Here is a 17,578-nt window from a genome sequence, read left to right on the forward strand (position 1 = left end):
TCAGTAAAAAGCTTTTAGTAGTATCCATGACATTTCCATTTTATCTAGTTCAGGAAATATCATCATCAACTGGTGGATTTGAGTCTTACATGTTCAGGATTTTTATTGTACAACAGGTTGATGCAAAGCTGTCAAAAAGATGAAAGGCTGTCCCTAAATCAGGTGGTTTAGATGTACAAGCTTCAGCTTGTAACTAGTCATTTTTATCCTCATATAAAAACTTGAAAGAATATCTATATTTCAGTCAAATGTATTAAAGCAGCTCTAGGAAACAAGCCTGAGTTGGCTTGGTTACTATTAGAAGTGTAATCAAGGTGGGGAAAAGTTCAGAACAAACTCCAAAACTCATCCTGGCTCTTGTATGTGCATATATATATATAAATATATACACGGTCAGTGGTTACCTGATACTGAGCTCTGCATTACCACATCCACAATGCTGCTGGTACCCACTTAAGGATAAATTATGTTTCTTATTAGAGGAAGTCAGATGCTTGACAAACGAAGATGTATCGACTGATAATGTGCAGCAAGAACCAGTTTTGAAATATTACAAAATCAGTCGATTGCACTCCTTGAGAAGCAGAATGAGACATATTTTTCCAAGATTGCTTCTTACAAAAAGAAGTTGATTCAGACAGAAATTAAAATGTGAAGTGTCTGAGACATTTTGTATGGTTTATGCTGCCCAAGCCTAAGCTGTAACAAAGAATTTCAAAAGATAAGGTAATTCTTATTGAAGCAGGAGCTGTCAGGAAAGAGTTTCATTGTAGGGACACCTTTCTGTTAAGAGATAGTCATACTTGAAAATGCATATGCACTTTTAGAAAGGATCCAGTGAACACAAATTACAGAGAATGTAATGAAAGGTTCAGATGGTGTAATTTCAGAATTAATGAGGGTACATTAAAGATGTAATAACTTAGTAAAGTAGGCCCTGAATCTCACTTATAGAACAGATGTTTTATCTTGCTGTGTTTAAATCAAGTAAAATTTCTCCAGTGGAGTAAAAGTAGAAAAGTTCATGTTCATGTAGACAAGTTCATAGCCTTTTTATTTTTTCAGCCATATTTACAATTTGCTTAGTATAATCTGCAGACTGTTTGTGATTAGAAAATATCTTGTCTTCAAGCAACTTGTGGCACTGCAATAAAGTACTTGAAAGAAACAATTCAACATTTGCAATTTCATCTTATTGAAAAACAATGGAGATTTCAGTACCTCTAGAATTTTCAAACAAAAGTAAATGTTCAGATTTGTTGCTTCTGTAAGAACAGATTTTAAAGCACTTCTGCTTTGATACAAATAAAGTTGATGGTATGAAGCTCTTCAATTTGCCCTCTAGCAGTGACATCATCTGTCTCTACAATAATTACAGTAGCAACTAGATGATCTGCAGCAGGGTTTTCTGGTGCCTATGGTAGAACAATAGTGCACACACAGCACTTTTCACCTCAGTCAGCAACAACCTCCTCTCACCGAATTGATTTTATTTGGGAACTTCTTTTTTCACAGGCCTGAATATTGAACACAGTGGGTCAGCACAGAATAGGCATCTGACTTCCAGAGTAATATTGGCTCAGCCAGCATCACTCATGTTCATTTGTACCAGTATTGCAGAGACATTGGATCCAAATGACATTATTTCCTCTCACTGTAATGTGTTTTCTTAGCTGTGGTAAGAAAGCAGAATGACAAATGCAATCTTTTACTTGAATTAAAAAAAAAAAAATCTATTCAGTCCAAAAGTTCTTAAGTCTGGATTAAAGCCCAAAAGACAAGAATTATGTTTATAAATTATTCTCCACCAAAAAAAAAAAAGGCTAAAACTTCTACTCTAAAAGAATATTAATGATTTACTGTGCAGGAATTTAAGAGTGATTATGAGAGTATAAAAATGCTTATTCTTAGGCACATAACCTTGGCCCACACAAATCCATGCCGAGGTGGTGTCAGCAATATTGCACAGAATTGTATTCTTGGCATGGAAGAGTTAAAACAACTGTATTCCTTATTGCATTTCTTATAAAGATGGGGATGAAAGATGGACATTTACCTATAAACAGCTAACTTTATTGATTTAGACACTAATGCCTCTTCATCAGAAATTGCCAAGTTTTAATACTCAAACAGATAAACATGAGTTGCTATTGAAATAATTGCATATCACTTGAACTATTACATTACATGGTCTCTTCTGTGACTAGGCAACTTCACCTTCAAAGGGATTAGAGCACTACAAAGACCTGCAAGATCACACGTAGGACATCAGGTACAGTTGAAAAGACAGTTTAAAAGACTAAGTCCTGTTTTGCTAATTTCTGTTAACATCTCTTGTAGAATGACACAACGTTTTCTCCTGAGACTCAGTGCATTATCAATTTTTTTTCCATCCTGCAGACTGACATTCCAGTGGTCTTTTAAAAAATCTGTAGAGAGCAGAATAATGGCATTTATCAGTTCAAAGTAGATGGAGGCAAAAGAAATTGTCCTGGCTTTGCCTCTGTATATATTTAGCTGCAGTCATGTGCATGTCCAAAAAAAGGTAATTTCTTTGTGCTCTGTTTACAGCAGCTAAATCTCTTGCTCACTTCCTACAGTGAGCCCTTGACTTCAGAGGACACAGCAATTCTCCTAGCTCATCTACCCTATAAGCTAAAACTATGGAAAGAAAAGTTGTAAAAGGCAGTCTGATCATAAAGTCTTCTCTTTAGGAAGATGAGAATAAACATGGACAGTAACTTAAGGTCCAAATAGGTAAGATCTCCATTCTCTAACACACAAGTGTTGACAGCATTTGGATCAATAATTACAGGCAGACTAGCAAAATTCCATAATACCCACAACTACTGAGCTGTCTGAGGACAGTGCCAGTACTTCTTGGAAGTGGAGCTCCTTCATTCTTTCCATTCTAAGGCATTCTTGCAGTTTCTTCTGGCTGCTCTTCAGAAAGCAGCAAGAGCTGAAGCAGATCTGAAGCCTATACCTTGTTCAGAATTTTTTAAACACACACATTTAAGATGAAAATAGATGTGATTAGTGAATTACTGTTGTACTTGTACAACAGTTTCTTCACTTGTTTTATTAGAATCTATATGAAGAAATACTTTTACAGTGCAGGTCGATTCCTCCAGGGCAGTCAAATGAACAATTCAGACATAGCATGTTAAACTTGTATTCAGATGAGATCATTTGCTACTGATACAAGTAGCTGTACATGAGAATCTTCTGTATCCTCTGTAATATGGTGGTGGAAGAGAGCTTTATCAATCTATTATCCAGAATAAACAGACTCCTCTTTTCTTAGTAAAAGAAGATGTGGATGAAAAAGCACAGTAATCTGGAGTACTCTTCAAATAAACACATAGAAGTCTCCTTTTGCTAAATGAAGGTCTAATTTTCACTTCACTCAGTTAAATGTTTGGAAAGAAGGACCTGAAAAAAGGCTATATTAAACCATGCAATGCTGTAGTTAGCCCATCTCCAGCAGTTACTTAGTTATCTTCTCTTGTAAAGCTATTTTCTTTCACCTCTGAGTTACTGATAGGATAGAGGTGAAGGACAATAATACAGAGAGTACTATAAGCTTAATTTTACATATTTTAATGACCAAAGTATTTGGCCATGTATGTGAACCAAATGAGCCATTAATCCTCATTCTAACTACCATACTGAATCTCAGTGTATGCAGTAAGCATAGTCTCTGCTGATTCATCTCTATCCCTTTCTGACCATACATTCAGTAATATCAATGCTATAAAAAAAAAACCACTAGCTGGACTGCTTGGTCTAGTTGTCTGCTTGAGGTTTCACTATGGTTTGAATGACAACCTTCTGTAAAGACCACTCTTCACTATGAAGTGCTGTTGTCATTAATGACTGCCTGACTTGAGCTCTAAGAAGAATCTCAAATTCTGCAGAATTGCAGGTGAGAGTACAATCATTTAATATCTCTGAACAAAATGTTAGGAGATTTTCATAACCATAGCTTGCATTATCAAAGCAGACTGAGCATTCTAAACAAACTTTCTTCTTTATTTCAGTAAAGTAACTGTCACTTTGGAGAGTGCAGACATCCTCTGACTCTTCTTAAGTGCATTATTTATAATCATGTATAATCCTCTGGTTTAGGATGTATTTTTAAAATGTAGTCTATATTTGTCATCAGAGAAAACACAAAGTCTAATATAAGGCTCTTGATGATGATAGGTCTTGGCTATTCAAGAAAGAGCTGTGTATCCTGAAATAACAATGACAAACTTTAAATGAACTGCATTGCAGAGCAGAAGAATGTTATGTGTAAATGTAAAGAATGTTTCATGTAAATTCTAAGAAAACTGAAAATACTATAGGAACAGGTCATAGGTCGGTGTTTGGGAGATTTCTAATAATAAAATATAAACATTTTGAAAATGGGTTCTTCTGTCAAGTCCTGAAGTTACTCTTTCTGTTCTTCTCAGAGATGTTTTTGTTTTCTACTATATGCTTACATGTCCACTGAGTTCTTGTAAATGTTACTGTGACAAGATCACTCCTGATTTCCCCTGAGTCTGAAAGAGTGCATAGAAGGGAGGAAAGAGAGGAACTGTGCATAGCTGGACAACGCCCCATTTTCAAATCAATCTTTCATTTATACACTAAGCAACTAATGTAAAACAGATAGTAAGCTAACATGACACATGGAAAGGAACTCAGAAAATATATATGTTTCATCATGTATGAGTTCTAAAGAAATTCTATCATGTTTTAAGGAAGATAAAAGCAAGAGAAAGCATCTTGAAGATGAATGTCATAATCTTAGTCTAGACAAAGCATGCAGTAGAAATATAACATAGCCTGAGCAGGAAAGCAAACCCAAAAGAACTCTGATTCTGCATATCCATGGGATGTCCCACTAACCATCAGCAGAGCCTAAAGGATCAGTCTCAAGAGTTAGCTTAAATATAGAAGCAGCTACAATTAGCATAATCTTAATTAAAAAATAAATTCCATAATGTTTGGTTCTTTTTTACTTTCATAATGCCTTTCCTAGTATGAAAATCTATTTTTTTTTAATTTTCCAACTTTATCCAACATTTTTGCATAGTGGATGGGCAGCTCCCCCAAGTGTTTACCAACCATTGGATTGTGTGGTTTCTGGCAGTCTCTGGACAGTCCTCCTTTGATAGTTCTAGGCGGGTAATGAAATATCTTGGTATACACTAGATAGAGTCTGACAGTCAGCAAAATAATGGCATGAGAAACAAGTGTGATGGGAAGGCAGTTTGTATAAGCACCACAGGCTTCTCTTGAAATGAAAGATGTGAGACAAAAGCCAAGGCTAAAGTGCATCCTTAAGTACATTAATTATTAGCAGCAGGGCATTGGGGAAACCCCTCAAGGTGAATTTAAATTCAAAATAAAATCTGCTATAAAGAGAAAATATTTGTTCCATATTTCTAAACATCATTTAGGTAAGGGTTAGCACAAAAAAAAAAAAGTTTTGTCAATAGACTGGATCCTAGCTTTTTGGGTACTGTTCAGAAACTACTCTGTGTATGTAGAGATGAGTAGAGGCTCTGGGGTACCCACAGACATCCTCAGACATAATTCCATGTGTTAAACTCTATTTTAGTTTAAAAACTCTCTGGAGTCTCTGGAGTTAAAAGGGATTTCCAAATGGTGACAGAACTACAGGCATACTGTTGTGCAGAGGTGTCAAAGCCATGACAGCACTGGCTTTCCCTCAACAGTGGCCAATCCTCCAAAACAAGATCGAGGTCACCCAGCTGCTGCAGGGCGGAGTAACAGCCACAGTTACTCTAGGAACTGATAACACAGGGCGTGGGGGAGCAACATCCCCTCGCCTGGCAAGGGCTGCCTCGAGTATCCCTGGCATGTTCTGTGAAATTAGGCAGACTGCTTGAACCCTAGGAATCTCCCCACCTTTACATTTCTCTTATCACCTTTACTTACAGACCCGTGGGCATTAAGGACTATCACAACTTCCTAAGGATTACTGGGAGCAGTCTGCCACCTACTGCTTAGACAAGATCTTGGTGTTTGCAGCTTCCCACTTATTGTAAGAAATACTGTTTTCATAATCGTAAGAGATGATAAGAAAGTTTGTTTTAAAAGGGATTTAGCCCACTCTGAGTCTTCCAAATCTGAAGCTAAAAACATCTTGGATGGTAAAGGTCAGTTCTGCCCTTCCAGAACTAACTTTTGTTTTAAAGGAGTAGGAAAGAGATTAACAATTTTCTTCTAGATAACATGCAGAAAGTTGATAGGTAAATTAGTGTAAAATGAACAGATCTTGCTGCCTCAGAAAATACCAAACTTCACCACTACATTTGGCTCGGGCATTAACCCATGGTCTTCTTTTTCACAGACAAGAACTTCTACTCAGTCATATTCAATGGCAAAACTTCAGAAGATGATTGTTTTTCTGACCTCTGTTAGCCTGTGTCCATCCTGATCTGTGCTAATTCCCGTAGCCAGCTAATATAACAGACACCTTAAATGGAAGAACAGAAGAAAAATATCTTTGATCAGTTTGCTGTTGATTACAGGCTTAGCTGTGCTATATTAAATTTCCATGCTGACCAGCAGCATTTTCTTACCTCTTGTTGATGACAGTGATGAATCCAACCCATTGTATTTGGCCACTTGGTCTAACACTGGGAATTTCAGCTGGGGATTTTTCAACACTTTGTTATCTGAAGTCCAATACTGTTGCCACATGCAAATACAAGCTTTCGATCGAAACCAAAGACATATTTGTTCTAGAGACAGATGTTCAAGGCCTAGCAAGTTTGAAACTTTGTATATTTTTAATTATGGGAAAATCTGCAACATAAAAATTTTAAAAGCCCAAGCCGTTAATGGCTAAGGCTGTAGTAATTTGAGAAATAATTAATGGCAAGGAAATTCCCACTTCCAAATTCTCCTTCAAGACCTTGTACCAATGTAAGTACAAAAAATAGTGATACACTGTAAGCAAATATATTGTTGTAATGGATTTATATTGCTTTTAATAGTAGTATTCACATTTTAAAGAGTGAGGTACTTCTTGAGGTAGATGAAGCTAATGATCAGAAATTATTTATTAACTTCGTGTTGCCTCCTGCAGTACAGAGCAATTCTGCTCCAAGCCCATTCAGACAAGACACGAAGAAGGGACACACAGGAGTATGTATGAGATTAAAATAGCAAAGGAAATGTGAAGATATGCACAACACTTGCCTTGCAGCCACCTCCTGGAAATCCTCACCTGTGGGATGAGTAGATCACACATGCACACATGCACACATGCACACATGCACTGACTCTGATCCCTCACACTGAGAGCACTCACCTAAGGAAGGCTGAAAGTGGTAGGTCCTGCTAGATGGCAAAGGCAGGAGCAGTGAAACAAGGAACAATATGGTAAGCTGCAAATATCTCAGATTTTGGGCAGGAGGGTATTAAGTCTCTCTAGGAAATCAAGAGGAAGAAATAAATTCTCCTAGAGTGAAGAAAATACAAAAAGCCACAATGAAACAGTAACATTCTGCATACGGATGCCGGAAGCCACAAAGTAAAAGGAAACACAATCCCATGTGTTGAGCTGGTTACAAATTGGAACACTGTCAAATGCAGCTTCAGGCTTTTTAATTCTGCTTTTAATCAGCAAAGTCCATGCTGTGTCCCTGTTTACTGGTTACACTGAAATAAATTTAGGGCCACAACTGAACAGTTTGTCCTTTGTCTGCCATGTGCCAAGTCATCACTTTGTGCTTCTGTCAAAAGCTACATTAGTTTTCCTAAAAAACTTGGCGTGCCAGCTCTCTAAGCACTGGTCAGAGAGAAAACCAAATTTTATTCAAAGACATAACTGCTAGTCACTTTTACATAAGAAAATAACAGCAAATTAATTAAATGCTTAATTTTCTCTTAATGACTACCAAAATGTTAGTTTATTCAAATACAATAAACTAACAATTCAGTTTTAGTACATTTCTGTATAGAGTATTCTATACTTTGCTTGACTGCAATCTTATTTGTGCGAAGAAAATTTTCTTGTAAGGGTCAGGTCACTTCAGATGATAAGATTCACACTGAAATAATTAATCAGCATATATGGTGCTATGAAAATAATTACCTCTTCATAAAAAGATTCAGTTTGAACATGATCAGTAGTAAAAAAAAAAAAGGCTCAGTGCCTTTTTTGCTAAGAAACCACTTTTTTTGCAGATTGTGGGTGAAAACCATCAGTAAAAAGCTTGAGCAATTATGAAATTGGCTTATACATTCACTAATTTTATTCTTGACTTTCCTATAGTGGAAGATATTCCTCCTCTCAAAATGCAATTTGGACCAGAAGCAGAAACAAAAGAATTCTGTGGTTTTATAATAGTGAACAGTGAACATGGTCCTTTTCATGGCTAGTATAACATCACCCCTATTGAAGGAGAATTCAAGCATTTTTAAACTTAGTCTACCCTCCTCTCAAGTGGATAGCACTTACTTGCTGACCAACTAATTCAATAAGCACACTAGCTAATTTCACTTCCCTGTTAAGTAATTTATCAAAAAGCAGATTAATTAATATAATCCAAAACTGGTTACGAGTAAAGTACAATAATAATTTGTATTTTCCACAAATTAAGATGTATAAATAAGAATATATTTGAGCTTCTTTTGTTACATGCCTCTCCACCATACACTAAAAATAGGACAGCAGAAGTTCAGAGGAATTTGGCCAAAAAAACAAACTAGCACTAAATAAGATTACATAACTGTCCATATGCTTATGCTTAAAAACAACAGCATATGCCTTATATACCACTTGATGGTCACGATCTGTGTCAAAGCAAAGCAAAAAGAGTGGGAAGATAATATGGATAACATACTGCCTGAAATGGATGCTAGAAGGGGTGTTAACTTACTGCTGTTAACTTTCTGTCTTGCTGCTTGTGCTTTCTCACATTCATCTACTTCTGTTTCCATTAAATCAGCCAAATGACCCAGTGATCTGGATATTAAAGGTGAAATACTTTTTCATCACCAGAATCTAAAATACCAGTATCCCTGCAAGACTGAGAAATTGGTAAGGGACTCAATGATTTGTTAGAACGAGAAAAACGAAACCAGCAACAGCATGAGGGAAATGAAGGTGAAACTGTAACAATCTAAGAAAAAATATCTACCAACTCAAAAGAAAACAGAAATTTCCAAAGAACTGCTTCTGCTTATTACAGGAAATGGGAAAGAGCCGAAAATCATGCTGACTGATGCTCTTTTTATGACTCACTCTGTCCGGCAATCTTACATTGTAGCTGTCATTCAATAACGGGGGAAAGGCAAAGTATCAGCTTCTCTATGTCCACGGCTTGCAATGCAGTTTAGCATTACTGCAGAATATGCTATACCCTCCTTCTGCTGTTAATGTGGATGTAATCTGATTATCACTCTAAATAGCTCATAACACGAGCTTTATAAGCACCTGTGCCCATCTCTTCTGAGTCTTCTTCCAAGGAGAGGGTGTGTTGCCTAGGAATATTCCCCACCCTCCTTCAGACCAGCACTAGTGATCACTGATGTTGCACAGAGAGCTTAAAACATTTCTCACATAAATGATGAGACCTCTTGCCTGTGAACAATAAAGGTGAGAATATGCCTATAGGGAATACCACCCACCTCTGTGGGTTCAATCACTTTATTTTTCTTCACAAGCTCCACAATGTTATTTGGAGATTCAGAGTCAAGGACTCCAGGGTAACTGCATGTGACCTCTCAGATCTCAGATCTGTCTGCATTGAGGAGGAGGAGGCACAGCTCCCAGAATCAAGGCTTTTCCTGGCTCCATAAGGAGTTTCAGGTTCAAATGTCAATTAAATCAGATGCATCATGCGCCATCAGTTTGTGACATGCCAGCTCTGCCATGCAGGGACAGGGTGGCTTTGTGTGCCACACTTTGCTGAGGGAAATTACACCAAGATGTAAAGCTACACATAGGAATATAGCCTGAAATACCATCACTGATGACTTATAGGCATTCTGACTGAAGTGAGCTGAGAGGAAAGTCACTATAGTTAATTTCCAGTTTTTCACAGCAAAAAAGGGACAGGGGATGGGGAGAGAGCAGCTTAAGTAGCCTAGTAAAATGTGAATACTACAAACCAGCACACACAAAGATAGACTCACTTTTGAAATTGTTGTAAAGGGTTTCTTTGGAGAGCAGGATTAGATAGTGATAGGATAGTGATTGGATAGCATCCAAAATGTAGGAAGCAGCAGGTGTTGGGCATCCCATTTTCTGTGCTATGGTGCTGGAGCTAGGGGTGCCTGGTGTAATCTCATAATGAAATTTCTGAATGCTCTGAGAAATTGAACACAGCTCAATAAAACAGCGCTTGAACTAACACAGAATTTTTTGTCTTCCAGCAATCAGACAACTGCATTCTGTTTTACTTTAGGATGTTTATGAAACCAAAATACATTTTTGTAAAATCCACCATGAAAATATGTTCCAGTTGTGGATCATGCATATAGGGTGATCTATTAGTGGGGTGGGGGGTCTCTAACAGATAATCCAGGGTATACAGATAATGCTTGTGATTAAATTGTTATAAAAGCAAACAGATTTCACATATTATGCAACTTAGGTCTTTCAGCCAGAAGCCTTTTTATTGCTGCTGCTGCTATTGGTTATTAGGCAATAAAATGTTCTTTTGTTCTTGTGATAACACCTTGCAGCTGTATAATTCATAAATAGTTATGCAATTCTCAGCTAGCAGTCATTCTAAAATTGTAAAGAGTATACTACTGGACTATAGGAAGCTTAAAAAAAAAAAAAAAAAAGGGAAAATTAAATATTTTTTCTGACTTGCATTCTTTCTCACAAGGCTATAATTTCAATGGCTTGACCTGCAAGTTATGAGATCATAATTTCCTCTTTTTTTCTCTGTGCTTCATGAACAAATTTTGATGAAATGCTCAAGAGCATTCTTGCCCTCTGAAAATAGTAAGACTTTTAGGATCATCTGAGACACTGTGGGCAAGAATAATTCCTATTTGTTGTTTTGTCCATAATTATTTCCACTGGCCATTATAATCTCACTTATTTCTGCTTCTGGGATTTGACCCCAGACTAAGGAACCAGAGATTTAGTCCTTACTTTTCCCCTATTGCTCTACAGGCTGCAGTGATGAATCAAGTATAAGTGACTCATTCATAACTCTTGGTGATGAAAACTGTATTGTGTAAGCAACAGGCACCTGTTCCTTGGTTTTCAAAGACTCTTTTGGTTTGGATGACCAAATTTAAACACCTGCACTGCAGGAATCTCCCTGTGATTCTGAATAGTTCCACCAAAAAATTAGTAGAATTGGTTTACCAAAAAATTGGTAAAATTCCAATGACCAAATTTTCCTACTCTCCCACTAATTCACTGTGCTTCTGAAAAAGTTCAGTGTTCAAAATAACTTTTCTTAATTATTTTATTTTATTTTTTGGTTACCCTAATTGCTGAATATAAATTTCAGCCACTCTGTCAATACCCAGTTTCTCAAATTAATAGCATTCCTACTCCTGGACTAGCTTTTAAATTTAACTTTCCACAAAAAACAACTTACAATAAATAAACTGACAATGAAATTGACAATGCAATATCTTTAGTAGGTGAATTTTATAAGACAGGAGCATGTACTAAAATACATAAGACATGTAAAAGTTGACATGCCACATTGTCACACAGATCAATAAATTGAATAAGCCTGCAAGGTACACTGTCATCTGTTTTTGTTCTCATGTCTATAAAAAGAGACAGGGAGAGATCAAATAGCAATTTATTTTTTTTAATACAAGTGTGCTTTTGCTAAAAAACTTGTGATCTTTAAAGGTTGTGTTAGGATACTTGAAAATTATACACAGGAATACACAGGAAAAGAAACAGTAATGTACTTTCAACTATTTAGTCAAATATTAGAAGCAGAAGGATGCTGAGAAAATAAATTAATTCATGTTTCTGGAGTACTCAGTGTACTGAACAATGTCACAGAAATGCCAATATGGAAATTAGTAAGCTTGAATATTCTGAAGCTTGAATAATAGAGCTGGTATAGTGTACACTAAATAAATCTTGGGCCAGCAAACTGAGCAATGTGAATAGAACACAGCACAGCATCCATGTGGAGTCAATGAGTCCTTTCATCTTGTGGAGTGAATAAGGCAAAGTTCCCATGGATAAAAATTATACACAAGCATGCAATTATTTGCAAAGGCAATCCTAATCTTCTGGAATTTTTTAACTCTAAAAGACCTTTTGGGTTTACAATGTCAATACTGCATAGTTATTTATGTATGTCAATGCATAATTCTCTAGGTTTATTTTAAAAATCCACATAGCTATGATGTGGGATTATATCATATACCACATCTAGATCTGCAACACAGATTGCTGGTTGGTATTAAGAATAACTAACAACAGGACTAAGTTGAGATCCACTAGAGAGGATTTCAGATACAAATGAGCATTAGGTTTTTCAGCCTGAGTTATCCTGCAAAAACTGTGGTTTCTAGTTAAGCAGACTGTTGTGGGTATTGCCTCTTTTGTCCTGTCTCATGCAGCTTGTTGCTCTGCTAAGCCCTTCCTCCCACTCCTTGCTTCTCCATTTGAGTCTTCCTATCATCCTATTCTTTTCCTCAGATCAATCCCTGTCTCCTTCCTAGATATTCCCAGCCTTTCCTCTCAGCTATTTGTATCATTAACAGCGTTTTGCTAGGCCAGATCTAAGTATATCTTCTCCTTTTGCTTTCCCTCTTCAGTGAGTTGCCTGTATCAGATTTCTTGAGAAAAAGTCCTCTTCTTTTTAAGCACTTCTTCATAAGCACTTCTCCTGTTCACAGAAAAATTTTCAAACATCATAGCCTCACAGCTCTTCCTATCTTCCCAGTTCCCAGGTCTAGCCTGCAGAAGCTGACTGATTATTCCCTTTTCAGTCGTTCAAGATACTTATCCATCCTATGAGACCCATGTGCAAAACCCACTCCTACTACACTGGCCCGTTCTGCTCTTCCAGAACTCCAATTTCTTCTTTGCACAGGCCCTCACTTTTCTCACAGTCTGCTCCTTCTGCAATGCCTCTGTGTTTTAGGGCACTTGCCCTGCAGGGGCTGTGTGTCGGCAGTGGGAAGAAGTATCACCTGGGACATCCACAGTACCTCTTATCACAAAATGGTCCCTAGGAGTCAGATATTTCAAAGAACAGTTTACCTTAAGAAGTCTTGCAATGCTAAGGTGAAGCATTCCCAAGATGAAATAAGTATATGGGAATTTTCATTGTCATTTTATTAACGTTTCCACTGAACATGTGTACAGAATGTTTTTCAACAGCCTGACTAAATGCAGTCAAAAGAGAATGTAGTTAAAGACTTACTCTATAAAAAGGTTGCTATTTTGTTTTACATGCAATAAACAATACGTTTCTCCTTTATATTTTCCTTTGAAAAAATATAACCACACTTTCTTTTTAACAGTGTAATTTCATTAGGAACACACGATAAATAGCAATGCACACATCATTGTGCATTGCTATTTAGTTCCATTAAAAGATTCTTTCTACTACGAATGAAATCTGAGGTTTTAAGCAAATGTGATGTATTCACTTTTCTTACACCAGATGTACCCACATAAACTACTAAGACTGGATTGCAACTAATATTGAAACTTATCTTTTGGAAGGTAAAAGAGTCAAAAGAGGTAAAAGATAAAGATAATTTGTAGATTATCTTCAAAAGACACACCAAAAAGACCAGGTTATACAAAGGTATAGATGGATCAAGAGCTCAAAAGTTAATATGTGAGTGTTTACTGCACATAGGCCGATGCCAAAATGAAAGGATTATCCAAACAGAAGAAGAGTTAGTGGAGGAATGCTATGAACATGAATACAGATTGGCATGCATCACTGTATTGAAGATACTTATTAATTATTTACCAAAGTTTATCACAAAGTTAATTAGCTTAGGCTACAGTTATTATTAAGCCATTAGCTAAGATAACAAACAAGTCCTCATTTAACAAGTGTATCAGGAAATATAGGATTATTAATGGGGAGCATCCAAAAGTTACCTGTTAATAAATGTCACAGAGAAGATAAATTATTGTTATTATCTGCATTTCTTTTTAGACAAAATATGTCAAGATACATAAAAATTTGATGTGAGCTTTGAACAGCTGGCAGATTGTCAGCATAGTCTTAATGCATCTTTGGGATAACAAGGAACAGAACAAAGACCGATGCAGGAATGTGGGTCTGATTTCCAGAAGGCCCTCAGTGTAACCTGCATTTTGCCATTTACAACAATTTTGCAGTAAAAGAGACAAGATCCAGGACAGAGGTTTCCAAAGGCATGTTTCTTAATTAGATTTATGTGGGACTTTGACATTTACTTCCCCCCTTTCAAAATCTTTCTGTTATCCCTTCTCAGTCAAGTACTATAATTAGTTGTCAAGGGATTACTGTTCTTGTTATTTGGTCATTTAAAATTACAATTATTAAGCATATTTTCTGTTAGTTATCCTAAATTCACACTAAGCTGTGTTGTACCTTTTAGATCCAGTCTTTAAGATGATTAGATAGATCCATATTACTTCATGGCAGAAAAACAGTAGTAGACCTTAGAGTGGATGGTTCTGCACCCTCCAACACTGCAAGTTAAGTAAGAGAGCAAAGTAATTATTCCCAGTTCTAGCAGGGACTTATTTTCTTCTAAGACAAGGAAGGATGAAAAAAATCTCTAATTTGTCCAAACAGACGACCCAAAATTCTGCCCTATCATTAGAGACAGTACTAGGAAGGAAAGTTAAATTGTCCAGTTTGCTGCATGCAGGCTAGGTAGAAATCTGTTCTTTTTATTGCTATAAACCACAATATATCTGTCTTAAAGGTAATAGGATCTCTGCTATTATAGGTTGTATTTACAATCATAATATTTATGCAGAGAATCTTAGCATTGGCTCTACAGTACCTGTACTGTAGCTTGCTTGCTTGAAGAATTCAGCCATCCTAAACCACTGTCTTTCAGAATAGGTGCTGATCACAGAAATAGCCAGTGGACTATTAATTATTTAGTGGTGGACTTGAACTCTTCATTCCTTCCAGATTTCAATAATTGGATGGTAAGGAGAGACCTTGCTCTCTAGACTGGAGATGGCCTGAAGTCTTTCTGCAAATGGAAGTATTTAAAGGGAACAAGGTCATATTGACATTTGCAGTACTTCACATGAAAGATCTGGAAGAACTGAACTTGGGTTTGCTTCTCCAAAGTGGATTGAAGCAATTTAACATTTTATCTTTCAAGAAGGCATCAAATTTGTGTTTTGCTAATGTTATTTTGATAACATTGAGAATGGCTCTGATACAATTTCTGACTCTGTAAGTGACTGGGAAAAATAAGGGCAAAGCTCTAACTGTGTCAGACACACATAATAACAAAACTGCCATTGACATCAATGGAGTGAGGATTTTGTTCACTTTCTTTTTAAACTAAACCAGCAAACTTTTAAATTAGAGGTGTTAAAAATACAAATATTCCAGCATTTTCACAAACCTTTGGTTATACAGAAATATGAGATCCTATCTCTAAAAAAACCCAGTAGCGTCATCTCACAAGAAAAAAAGACCAAGCAAACCAGAATACTTTTTTCTGCACACAAGGTAACTTCACACATACTTTACAGTTAGTAATGAAATCCTGGTCTACTTTAATTTCTGAGAGATGTTGTACCATGTTGTACAATATCATTTCCATAACTTTCTGCCAGAACTGTTAAACCCACCTTCCCTGTTTGCTTTTTCTCTGAATAATTTCAAAATTATTATTTTACTATCTCTCAAATTTTCTTTATCTTAATGTGTCCTCCTTTTCTTTTATCAGTTGTTTACATTCGATCCAAAGTTAATACCACTACTTACACAAAAGCATGTCCAAAAATAGAGGAAAACACAGTTACTAAAATACTAGTTTGAGCTGAATAAATACACTGAAATATAATCTGTGCTGTCTCATTAAAATCCATCCGTGAAAACATTGATTACTACTTTGTTACATTGATTTCATTATTCAAGTGCCATTCTTTGTTCCCGAGTAATAAACAGCTAACAAGCTGTTGCTTTACTTGATGTATTTTACTTACCTATATTAACAATGCAAAATAATTACTGAGAAAAAACCAACACCCCCTGAACCAAAAACTCTCTGAGCCAACTAATCAACAAAACCAGAAACCACTCCAAGCCTGTCCAAAAACTCTTCCTTGCACTCAAAGAAACTCTTCCGAATCATATGACCTCCCTCTGAAATTAGATTCCTACAATTCCTAGTACATTAATAAAACATTAAATCTTTTTTTTCCCTCCCTTGAAGTTCTGTAACCAAAAGCAATTTATCAGCTTCCCTGAAGTAATATGTTATTTTCCCATCAGTGCTATTTTATCACAGTGCTCCAGATTCAGAGGACTAGATTCAACAGAAGAAGGTCTGACTAGTATTTAAATATCTTAAGCAAAATACAAGACAGATAGTTTATCACAGAATATCCTGAGTTGGAAGGGATCCACAAAGACCATCAACTCCACCTCCCATCCCTGCTGGGACACCCCAAGAGTCGCACTCTGTGCTCAGGAGTATTGTCCAAAAGCTTCTTGAGCTCTGCCAGGCTGGTGCTGTGACCACTTCCCTGGGGAGCCTGTTCAGTGCCCAGCCACCCTCTGGGTGAAAATATTTCTCCTGATATCCATTCTGAACCTGCCCTGACTCAGCTACATGCTGCTTCTTAAGAGTAGATATGATGGTGAAAAGGATATTAAAGGATATAAAAAAAAAAAAATTAACACCAGCGGTTTTGGTGTTTTTCACCAAAAGTTAGTTCCACTTACAGTTTTTTCCTCATTTCTCTCTTCATCTGCAGACTTTAATGAAAGGGAAAGGCCATAGTACTCTAATGCAAGTCATATTTTAAAATACTCAGAATATTTATGCCAATCAGTAGGCATCTTAAGGAGCTCGTGCAGCTCGTGTTACAATGCTGCCGTAGTTTGCAAGATTTTTGGGAACCCTTGCATCTGGTGCAGAATATGGGGAAGTTGACGGGGAGCTTAAGAGTCCCGTAAGAAATCTGGAGGGTGGTTAGCCAACCACATAAATCAGTGCTTCAGTCTCCGCAGCCTTAATGTGGCATTTTAACATGGCTTTTACAGTCACGTAAGTAATGCGCATAATTAAACAGCGTCCTTCGGCTTTTTAACTGTTCAACGCGCCTTCCACGGCCTGGAGACGCTCGGGCAGGAGCGCACCGGTCACTGACACCCCTGAGGCGACGCGCAAGAGGAGCGCGACGGGCACTTTGCACCCGGCGGCGCGGCGCCTGCGCACGGAACCATGCCGGTTCCCGGCAGAACAAGGCAGGGCAGGGCAGGGCAAGGGGTGAGGGTAGGAAGGAAGGAAGGAAGGAGGGAGTATGTGCGGCGGGAAGGGGGAGGCAGCGCGGAATACATCAGGTGACCGCGTCCCATGACGGCCCCGGGCCGCACGGCGGCTGCGCCGAGGGGGC

This window comes from Camarhynchus parvulus, chromosome 2, assembly GCF_901933205.1.
Source record: "Camarhynchus parvulus chromosome 2, STF_HiC, whole genome shotgun sequence".
NCBI classification, from domain to species: domain Eukaryota; kingdom Metazoa; phylum Chordata; class Aves; order Passeriformes; family Thraupidae; genus Camarhynchus; species Camarhynchus parvulus.